A 12,111-nucleotide genomic window follows, 5' to 3' on the forward strand; every position below is an offset into this window, starting at 1 on the left:
TGACATAGACAAAATTGTATCTGATGATGTTGAGAGGACTGGATGAGTGAAGAGGAAAAAGCATTTAGAATTTGCTTGAAAAGTGAAAAGTAAAAGTGTTAGCCACTCAGTCATGTCTGATTCTTTGCAACCCCATGGACTGTAACCCACCAGGCTCCTCGGTCCATGGAATTCTCTAGGCAAGAATACTGGAGTGGGTTGCCATTCCTTTCTCCAGGGGATCTTTTCAACCCAGGGATTGAGCCCAGGTTTCCTGCACTGCCGGTGGATTCTTTACCATTTGAGCCACCAGAATTTGCCTGATGTATTAGCAATTCTATCTGCCATGTTATATAAAAATAACCCACGTAGATTTGGGATAGAAAGTAGGCTTCATTTCATCAAATGGAAGGAGGTGGCTGCTTGAATCATGCTAGTGGGAAGATCAGGAGGTTGGGAAGGGTGCGATGGTCATTTGTCAATGTCTGCTGGATCCGCATGTGGATGGGGGGGTTGCGTTGTAAGCTACTGGCCTTTTAGACAAAGTCAGTACAGAGTTCAAGGGTGGTAAACATTGGCTGGTTTTTTTTTTTCACTTTTATTTATTTAGTTTTCAATAAGTGTAAGTCCTTGAAGGGTACAGCATCCCACGGATTCTGTGTCCAGTGGCCTCAGCAGGAAGATTGCTTTGGAATTTGACATGAGCCATGCCAAATGTTTCCATGAGCTTGAGTTATATCTCCACAGATTGCTCTGGTTCTGTTAGGTTTTCTGCCAGGAGTTACTGTGTTGTTGTTTGCTCTGTACACATATGCACATCTCTTGCCTGGATAGAACTCAGTTTCGTCGAGAGCACATACATCTTCAGTTTGAAGGAGAGCTGTGTGCTCCTTCCCTCTGATTTCATAGACTCCACTCACAGCCAACAAAAATGGCTGTGGACCACAGCCTTCCAGACTTATTTGTCATTTCAGAAGTCCTGTTCCCAGCAGGTCTCCACAGAGTCCAAAATGGCCGGGTTGGTGTTTTCTTATTCCCAGGACCCACCAGGCCAATCCAGGCCAGGCACTGCACTGAACCCTCTCCGGCAGGAACTCATTTCATCCTCAGATGATCCTGTGTTGAATCTCTGTTTAGCCCAAGGCCATTTCTACAAAATGCTCAAGCATCTGAGGGAAGATATAAAAAGAACAGCTACCACCAGACTGGTTTCCAATGATACCTACTCCAGATTGTGCACTTGAAATGGGGTAGCCCGTGTGGAGACGGGCCTGATTTGGAAGACTGCATATGCAAAAACTATGTCAGCGATCACATAACTTTTATACAACTATATGTTCAAGTGATAATATTTGGTATCTGTTGGACTAAATAAATTATGTTATAATTTCATTTTTTTTTAAACTGTTTTTCAATGTGACTTCCAGGAAGCATGAAATTCCATACCCAGCTTACAATTGCAATTCTATTGGAAGGCTCTGCTGTAGAGCGGACATTTGCTGGATATGCCAGGCCCACTGTGGGAAGCCCCCAGGAGGTTTTGAAGGCCATAGTTACCTAGACAGGGGACAGTCTTGCAGAGTAAAGGCTGACCCATGTGGGCTGGACATGAGGAAAGCAACAGGATGCCCCTCTGAGGGAGTGGGTGTGTATCTCTGCCCTGCGGCTTCCATGGTATAGATGGGCAGACCCACCTCTCTGATCCTCTCTCTGGGTGGACTCCAACCCCACACTTGTCCTCTTTCTGGTCTTTACTCAGATGTCCCCTCCTCAGGGAAGCCTCTCTAGAGCTCTTGTATAAGACCCCCTCCCTGATACCTCACAAGGCCACCCCGGCTTTAGTTTCTCCAAAGCACATACACTGTGGGACATACCCAGTGGTGAATAATTTTGTATGTTAGCTCAACTGTACTAAGGAATGTCCAGAGAGCTAGTCAAATATTATACTTGGGTCTGGGTGTGTTTCTTTTTCTTCTTTTTATTTATTTATTTATTGGCTGTGCCACAAGGCATATGGGATCTTAGTTCCCCAAACTAAGGGAACTAAGTTTGGGTGCAGGGATTGGACCTGCACCCCCTGAACTGGAGTGCAGAGTCTTAATCACTGGAACACCAAGAAAATCCTCCATGGGAGTGTTTCTGGAAGAGGTTAGCATTCAATTCAGTCCATGAATGAAGATCCCTGCTCTCACCAGTGTGGGCAGCATCCTCCAACACTTTGGGGGCCTTAACGGAGCCAAAAGGCAAAGCAAGAGCAAATTCTCTCTCATCTTGAGCTGGGACTTCCATCTTTTCCTTCCCTTGGTCATCAGAGCTCCTGCTTCTTGGGCCTTTGGACTCTGGGACTTTTATCAGAGGCCCTGTGGTTCTCAGGCCTTTGGACTTGAACTGAGTTATATCACTTGGTTTTCCTGGGTGTCCAGCTTGTGGATGGCGGATGGTGGGACGTGATCTCTGTAACCACGTTAGCCAACTCCTATAATAAATTTTCTTTTATATAAAAGGAAATTTATTATATTTATTAAATTTATTATAATATTTATTATATATTATATGCATATATATATAACATATATAATGTATATGTTCACATGTAGATAATATACCTCCTATTGGTTTTCTCTGGAGAAATTTGACTAATCTGAGTACCTATTTCCTTGTTCAGCACTGGGGAAAAGAAACTGTGTCTGCTGTGTTTGCTGTTATTTCCCAGAACAGAGAACAGTGCCTGGTGGGCTGTCAGGAAAACTTTATGGGATGAGTAGGTGCATAGGTCTCAGAGACAGGAGACCACCCTGCATGATATGATGCCTGAGGTCTGGATAAGGGGGTTTTTAGCTCTTCAGCAGATCTGCTTCATATCTAGCCTGAAGAACATGGCCCCAGGATGACCCTGCATCTAAAGGGACCAAGCTTATATCCCATGAGACAGGCCTCCACCCTCCCCCTGCTCCATCTTGCCAAACACACACACTGTGTGCGTTCTGGGTGTGTTTCTTCCCTGGAATCTTAAAGAACAAGGGGAACTCCAATGATCCATCTCTAGTACCAAGGTTATGAAGGCCCAGGTCTCTGGTTCACACACACTTAAGACATGGGCAGTGTCTCTGACCTGAGGGATGCATCCTTAGCTCAAAATCTGCCACCCTGCCCTGTGGACCAGGGATTAAAATCCAGGACTAGATCACACACCACAAATGAGCATTCATTTACATTCTTACCATGCATCACTATATGCATGTATTTTCATAGACTCTGCTCTAAGTAAGGTAAATAAGTGGAAGTCACTCCATCGTGTCCAACTCTTTGCAAGCCTATGGACTATACAGTCCATGGAATTCTCCAGGCCAGAATACTGGAGTGGGTAGCTGTTCCCTTCTCTAGGGGATCAACCCAGGGATGGAACCCAGGTCTCCTGCATTGAAGGTAGATTCTTTACCAGCTGAGCTACTAGGGAAGCCCAGACTCTGCTTTATGGGGATAAACTGACTGTGTGTATCTCTCTATTCTCAAGGTCTAGAATGATACCGCTCCAGGTATGGTCACACAGATGAGGGTCACACAGAGAGGTGCTATGGAATGAATGGTATCCTCCCCAAAAGATGCTGAGGTCCTGACACAGTGTTCATGAATGTGATCTTTTCTAGAAATGGGGTCTTTGCAGATGACCAAGTTAAGATGAGGATATTAGGGTGAGGCTTAACCCAATAAACGCTCAATCAGTTGTGTCCTACTCTTCACGACTCCATGAACTGCAGCCCACCAGACTCCTCTGTCCATGGAAATTTCCAGGCAAGAATACTGGAATGGGTTGCATTTCTTCCTCCCAGCACTCTTCCTGACCCAGGAATTGAACCTGTGTCTCCTGCATTGGCAAGTGGATTCTTTACCCCTGAGTCACCAGGGAACCCAATCCTATAAAACTGATGTCCTGATAAAAAGGGCACAGAGACACTTGTAGAGGGAAAAGGTCAGGTGACAATGAAGGCAGAAGATGGAGGTCCTGTATCCTGATCCTCTGCATCTCCAGAGCTAAGCAAGGACTGTGTTGCTCAAGCCCTCCATCCTTGGGGTGGTTCGTTGCAGCAGTCCTAGCAGACCAGCACATGAGGGGTGGCACTTATGCCTACTGTTTATCATATATTTCTGGTTCTTCTCCTGGTCACACAGGAGGGCCACTCTTTGCTAATCCCTTTGAGACCAGGGTGACAATTTGACTTGCCTGGCCAATGCGTGTGGGCTAAGAAGTGTGTATAAACCCTGGGGAGATGCCCCAAACAATATATGATTCACCCCATTCCCTCTGTGTGCTTCTGAATCCTTGGGAGCTATGCTTGGATGAAGACTCCAGTTTACCTCCCTGGGAGCAAGGGGTGACAGTTATCACAGACCCTCTACAGATGTTTATTCTGCAACAGATGTTTAGTGAATGAGAAAGAACTTTGGTTATGTTTAGTCACTGAGATGTGGGGGGGTGGCTGCGCTGTTATGCTTGTTATGGCAGCATAATCTAGCCTATCCTGACTGATACACATTGAATAGCAAGAAAGAAGTGAGGGAAGGAGGGAGGGATGGAATAAAAAAGGAACAACTTTTGTTGGATAATGATGTGTTTTGTTTCTAGAAAAGCTGAACTCTGGGGTTTCCATGTGGCTGCCAGACATACCCATTAATTTCAGCCATGATCCTATTGGTTTAGATGAAGAGTGTGTACATGCATGCCACGACTGCATGCATGTTTGCATAGCTATGTGTGGGCACACACGTGCACATTACTAGTCATGTGGTTCCCTTTGCAGCCCCTGCTTTGAAGGCTGACAATGCACTTGTGCTCAAGGGACAGAATTCCCATGAGTCCAACCAGTTCTGAAACCGCTGAATCGGAGACACTCTGTGAGCATCTGAAACCAGTTACCTTCCTCCGACTCTGCTCTTCTGGGGCTAAGCTGAGCTCCCAGTAAGGAGCTAATGTTATGGAAGAGCTAGTGTCAAGGTAATTTGTCGTAATAAGCCTTTCCACCTGCGATCTCCCTCTGCAGAGGTTTGAAATATGGCAGAAACTCATTTAAGGCAGAAGAATGATAACAGACCCAGAGCTCAAGAAAAACCAGCCACTTTGGAGCAAAATCAGTCTTCATCAGAACCAACCCATTAAGAAAAAACAGTGTGCCTGGTTCTCTGCAGGGCATTTGCATATTTTTCAAGTTCTTAACAGAGAAAAATCACAAGGTGTCAGGATAGGAACCTCAAGACAGCTCCCATTCCCTTCAAAATGAACGAGAGATGTCATCTTTAATGAAAGGAGAAGAAAGAAGCCTTTAATCCTCCTACCATTCCCCCTCCTGCTCCCACAAATTGGGAGCACTCTCCTTGCATGCTGCTGCAGAGAAAGGAACAGGGAAGCGGTCCAGATTGGTGTGAGTGGGGCTTATAAGTCGCTTCAAGCTCAGTAGCCAACTGCCTTGTGTGGCGGGTGGGGAACTGGATGTTGATTCCACAGAATGACATCTCCTGACCTCAGCAGGGTTCCGAGGGTGCTGAGGCTCCAGCGAGCCAGCCCAGCACCAGGCTTTGCTTTTCTAAATCAGCAGCAAGACTGAAGGGCAGGTGGCTGCCCACTAATGTGGCTTCCAGAGGGTTGCTCCTTTCTAAAGAAATTCTCAGTTGATTTTAAGCCTTCATTTGCTCTGGAAACTTTTCTGAGCCAGAGGGACTTTATAGGATGGATTTTGTGGCAGGCAGAATTTGAAGACAGCTTTCAGGATCCTTGGCCCTTGCTTTGCATACTGCTTATAATTCCCTCTGCTTGAGTGTGGGTGGGCCTGACCTAATCAGGTGGGCCCTTTGAAAAGATGGTCTAGGGATCAGAGAGAAAAGGAGCCAGAGAGACCAAGAGCCACAGAGATGCTCTCTTACTGGCCTCTAACAGAGGACCCTGACATGTTCTGAGCCACAGAGCAAGAAACTGTATACAGATGGCTTTTAGGAGCTGAGAGTTGTCGCTGGCCATGAGCCTCAGCCCTGCAACAGCAAGGAACTGAATTATGTCAGCAGGACATGAGTTTAGAAGAGGATCCTGGGTTCCAGAAAGGGACACAGTCCCCCTGACACCTTGATGACAGCCTTGTGAAACCCCGGGGCAAGAGCCCAGCTAAGCCAGGGCCCAGATTCTTGACCTTTGAAAACTGTGAGATAGTCAATGTATGGTGATTTAAACCACTGAGTGTGGAGTTGTTTGTTATTCAGCTTAGAGAACTGATACAGACTTTTGATAGGAAGTGGGGACCAAGTGCTGCTGCTACTGCTACTGCTGCTAAGTCGCTTCAGTCATGTCCAACTCTGTGGACCCCATAGACGGCAGCTCAACAGGCTCCCCTGTCCCTGGGATCCTCCAGGCAAGAACACTGGAGGGGGTTGCCACTGCCTTCTCCAACGCATGAAAGTGAAAAGTGAAAGTGAAGTCGCTCAGTCGTGTCCGACTCTTCGCAACCCCATGGACTGTAGCCTACCAGGCTCCTCCGTCCATGGAATTTTCCAGGCAAGTGTACTGGAGTGGGGTGCCATCACCTTCTCCGAAAGCCTGGGTGGTGGACTGGGGAGGGTCTGAACCACTCTCCTCATTTTCTCTGTTGTGCCACACACCCACTCCCCACAGTAACTGAGTGTGTCCCAGTAGGGAGGGGTAATTGTGCTTGTCTGCAAGGGAGCTCATGCTTTCCTAGTAGAATTGTCCATCTGTGGCTTGTCTCCCCAGGAAGCTAGAACTCCTGGAGGGCAGTGACTGTGTCTCTCATTTCTACCTTAGCATCTGGCCCAGCACTGAGCAGCTTGACAACTGCTGTGGGACTTAAGGAGTCTTTTAACTCAGCAACATCCTCATGGCATATGGGGTTATGGTGGTTTCCTTGCAAGCGACCACCACTCTCTCCATTTTGTAGCAGTGTTGGTTTGGGGGGGCTGATTCATTTTATCCTTGGCTTAGGGCTCAGAAGTGGGCCCTAATTAGTCTGTGTCAAGCTGGATGATCCTACCCACCTTCCCATACAGATGAGCTCAGAAATGGGCAGAAGCCCAGGCTGCGGTCAGTCAGTACATGGAGTTCTCCTGGCCCCAGGGACTGGTTAGCTGGGTGATGAGGCATTTTATTACTTGCTGGTTGGAGGAAGAGAAGTATCAGTTTGTACTGTGGACAATCAGATATGCACACAGAGTCCCTGCAATAATTTGCCCACTATGAGGGAAGTCAGTCTTCACATGGAGATGAGAAGAGTCAAGATTATCACAGACAAGTGGAACTGGATCCTTGATCAAAGCATGCCTGAAAACTATCCTGCTCTGGATTTTCTTTATTATTATACAACCTGAGTTGGGTTTTAGTTGTTCTTCATAACCTAACACACTGTCAAATAGAAAGAATCGATATTTATTCTCTTTTCACAGTTGAGCGTGGAGGCCTCATGTGTTTCAACAGCTGATTTTGGAAACCATTAGAACTAGAAATTATCAAAGCAGAAAAGATGAACTCAAATCTTTCTAGTAGGTGGTAGGCAGAGTTCTAGTATGGTCCCCACAATTCCCACATCCTGGTGTACACAATCTGTATATCCCCTTCCCTTGCATGTGGGCCAAGTTTATTAATATGGTGAGACAACTCTCCCATTGATGATCAGGTTATATGACAAAGTTCAATAGATTTTGAAGATATAATTAAAGTCCAAACCAGTAGGCTTTGAGTTAATCCAAAAGGATGTTGTCCTTGACGAGCCTGGCCTAATCAGGTGATCTCATAAACTGACGAGAGGCAGGAGATGCTCTCTGGCTGGCCTGGAAGAAAGTAAGCTGCCATGCTGTGGAGGGGACCACATGGCAGGGAATGTTGTGTGGGCTCTAGGGACTGAGGACTTCAGTCCTAGAATTGCAAGAAGCAGAATTCCACCAGCCATTGAGCATGGAAGAGATCCATGAGCCCAAGGCAATACTGCAGTCCCATCAACAGCTTGATTTCAGCCTGTGAAACCCTGAACAGAGGGTCCAGCAAACTCACACACAGGCTCCCAACCTACAGAAACTGCAAGATAGTAGATCTGTGCTGTTTCAAATTGCTAAATTTGTGGTAGTGTTGCCAAAACTTGGCCTCTGTTCACTGGTGCCAAATAGAAATGCAGAGACAGAGTTTGGGGTGAAGGAAAATAGACAGCCAATGGGAATTTGCTGTATGGCTCAGGAAACTCAAACAGGGGCTCTGTACAACCTAATGGGGTGGGATGGGGAGTGAAATGGAAGGGAGGTTCAAGGGGGAGGGGAATATATGTATACCTATGGCTGATTCATGTTGAGGTTTGACAGAAAACAACAAAATTACATAAAGCAATTATCCTTCAACAAAAAAATAAATTTAAAAAAGAGTAGCTTTTATTGCTTTGCCAGGCAAAGAGGGGCACAGTGAGCTAATGTCCTGAAGACCGTGTAACCCACCCTGGAGTGGGTAGTGAGGAGATTTATAGAGTTTAGGGAGCAGGATGTGATCAGCTTGTGGATAGTTCTTGGATTGGTTGGCATTAAAGTGAAGTTTCAGTCATCATCAATCTTTTGGCTTCAACCAGCCTAGGGTCTATGTTCTTGTGGTCTGCAGTTTTCATCTGGAGGGGTGGTCTGCTTCCTGTAAAAACAACTTCAATCAGTTTAGTCGCTCAGTTGTGTCTAACTCTTTGCAACACCATGGACTGCAGAATACCAGGCTTCCCTGTCCACCGCCAACTCCCAGAGTTTCCTCGAACTCATGTCCATTGAGTCGGTGATGCCATCCAACATCAACTAAAAATAATTTAGGAATGTGTGTTAGGTCTTTATTTGTATCTTTCAGGGAATTGCGATTTTGGTGGTTCCATTATGTGGCAGAATTATAGTCTAAATTGTTACCAGTTCCCTAGCCCAACAGCTATTTTTTGTACATCTTCACATTTCCAAATAAGTAACTCTTGTGTCAGCATTTTACTTCAAAAGACAAAGACTCAAGGACTTGTACATAGTTTCAGTAAATTGTTACACAGCAACCTAAAACTAATAAACAATATAAGTCACCAATCAACAAACTAGTTAAGGGGTAAATATTAAAATATCTGTGTCTACATAATCAATCCCTATCTATCTATCTATCTATCTATCATCATCACCAGCAGCATCTATCCATCATCTAAACAGCTATTTATTCATCATATAACCATCTATTTATCCATTATCTATCACTCAAGTCCACTCAGGATAATTCCCTTTTGGTTAACTCAAAACCAACTGATTAGAAACCTTAATTGAACCTTTACCTTTATGACTCTGGGAACAATCTTGCATGTCATTCAAATGCACATTCACAAATCTTGGATGCTTTCCCCGTGTCAGACCCTTTTAAATACATGAGCTCCCTGGTGTTCACAATAGCCCATGAACTAGACACTGTTGTCCTTGCTTGTAGACTAGATGGACATTCAGCGTCAAATGACCTTCCCAGGTGTGTCAGCACCAGATTCTGCACCTGTGACTGACTTTTGATGTCACCCCCTTATTCCAATGGCAGAGAAGCCAACAGCACAGTATGAAAAAGCACATGCAGGTTTGAATCCTGGCTTTGTTTCTTATTGGTTATAAGATTTGAACCGAGTGACAGCATCTCCCTGTACTTCTGTTTCCTCCATATCAAGGAGCAAAGATTTGCTGCAAGGGTTACATGTGATGTTGTGCTTAAAGTGCCCGAAATACTGCCTGACTTACAGAGTAAGCTTTACTTGTACTGTTACCACTGCTAATACCACCTCCTAGTAAGGATGTAAGGACTTCATTGGCGGAAACAGAGAAGGAATAAGACACATCATGAAATGATGAAACTAGAAGAGAAGGAGGTTCTGTTAAGTCCCAGATCCCTTACCCTTCGCTCCTTCTTGTTTCTCAAAACTCTTCCAAAATTACAAAGATCACCATGGGACTCAAGTGATTTGAGTTCTGAAAGTCCAAACCACTAAAGTTATGTCTAATTAGCCAGTCTTAATTGACATTAAGATAAATAACTTTGCAAATTATTTTTCCCTGTGAAATCGAGACGTGTTGGAGGGCAACCATCTCTAATTTAAATCAATGAGTTAAAACAAATGTGATTTAGTGGATGGTGAAAGGAGAGGAAAAACTTTAATGTGCTAATCAACTCATCCGTGTTGATAGTAGGGGGCGGAATTCTAAAACACATTAATCAGCTGTGGATGAAATGGTTTGGAGACAGTCATGTGTTGTCAGGAGCATAAATATGCAGTGATGCCTAATATGCTTAATAACAAGCAGCACTGAACTTTTGACGCCCTGTAGGTAGGGTTTGCTCATTGCCCAGTATCTCATTTTCTCTCATAGATGAAAAGGCCAATCTTCAAGCACTGTAGTCCACAAAGAATATAACTTTTACATTTTTTTTTTTTTTGCTGATTATGTCCCTCATCCTGCCTCTTGTTTCTTTTTTTTTTTTTTTTACCTCCTTTCTTGTTCCAGACTTGTGCTAGCATACGAATCTAAAGTTCTAAAATGTGCCAAAACTTTCTCTGAAATCTGATCATGTGATGATAAGCGGAAGAGTTTATTGCAATGAGGGCAGACAGCATGTACAGGGGCAGCCCACTTCCTGAATATGTGATGGTGGTGGCTGCCCAAAGCTGAAACCAGAGGCAAAGGCATAGCACGAGTCCAAGGCTGCAGGCAGAGCAGCGTCATCTGCAGTCAGAGAGGCAGTTCCAAAATGCTGAACATCATGTTCAGTTTTTGTTTTCAGCTTTCATTTTGATAAAAAAGCCAACTTTTAGATTTCACAGTCTATTTAAGTTGTAAAAAATGAGAAAATATTGAATCAGTTAAGATTCTTTCTATTGAAAGTGACAAAACTTGATAGAAACTGTCTTAAGCAAAATGGGAATTTATTGGCTCATGCAACTGAAAATCTTGGCAGGTATTCAGCTTAAAGCAGAATTATAACCAAGACACAAACAAAACGCTTGGAGCATTCATCTCTTTGCCCTGCTTTCCCTCTGTTGGCTTCAGCTAGGGAGTTCTAGCTCTCCCATCGTGGTGGTAGGGTGGATGAGCCGGCTCCAGCCTCACAGCCTCTCACATTGAGATGAACAAGAAGAATGATAGTCTTTTCTGTAGGTAGACCCTGGAGTTGGCCGTTCACTAATTCAATGGTAGTGATTAAGAACTCAAGCTATGAGTAACTTCTAGGAGTCACATCTCTGCTCTGTATCTTTGGGCAAATTATTAAACCTCTCTGGGCTTCATCTATAAAAAGGGATGGTACTTACTGCATAGGGTAGATGTGAGGCTTAGAAAGCTTTGTGAAGACTGGGTGCTCAGGGCAGTATATGCGCATAGTAAGAGCCCAGTGATCATTAACTGTGTGTGTGTGTGTGTGTGCTCAGTCACTTCAGTCATATCTGATTCTTTGTGACCCTATGGACTGTAGCCCACCAGTCCATGGGATTCTCCAGGCAAGAATACCAGAGTGGGTTGCCATGCCTCCTCCAGGGGATTTTCCCAACCCAGGGATCGAAGCTGCATCTCCTGCCTCTCCTGCCTTGGCAGGTGGATTCTTTACCACTGAGCCACTAGGGAAGCCCTGAACATTAGCTACTGTTGTCATATTCTCACCCTGAATCTGTCAGAGGGCAAGGAGAGGAATGAACTGGACTGATTGCTTGGGCTGGAGTACTGTGCACCTGCAGACCACCTAGACAGAAAGAGGAGAAAAGGCAGACCCCCACACTGTATATATGTTATCCTTGGGGGAGACATACCCATGTTATAACATTGCGACACGGGGGCTGGGAAGATCTGGGTTGGTGCCAGCTTGACTCAGTTATTTTCACTGACTTCATATCACTCCTTTGGGGGTTTCCCAGGTGGAGCTAGTGGTAAAGAACCCGCCTACCAATGCAGGAGACACTGGGGATGCAGGTTCGATCCCTAAGTTGGGAAGATCCCCTGGAGGAGGAAATGGAAACCCATTCCAGTATCCTTGCCTGAAGAACCCCATAGAGAGAGGAGCCTGGCGGGGTAGAGTCCATGGGTCTCAAAGAATCAGACACAACTGAAGCGACTTAGCAC

The 12,111-nt window shown here is 45.1% G+C and overlaps 1 pseudogene; it reads right to left on the minus strand.

The window, feature by feature from the left end:
- Positions 1–592: 592 nt before the first annotated feature.
- LOC112585249 lies at positions 593–948 on the minus strand (annotated as a pseudogene).
- Positions 949–12,111: the final 11,163 nt, after the last annotated feature.

The sequence above is a fragment of the Bubalus bubalis genome, chromosome 5 (assembly GCF_019923935.1).
Source record: "Bubalus bubalis isolate 160015118507 breed Murrah chromosome 5, NDDB_SH_1, whole genome shotgun sequence".
Taxonomy (NCBI): Eukaryota; Metazoa; Chordata; class Mammalia; order Artiodactyla; family Bovidae; genus Bubalus; species Bubalus bubalis.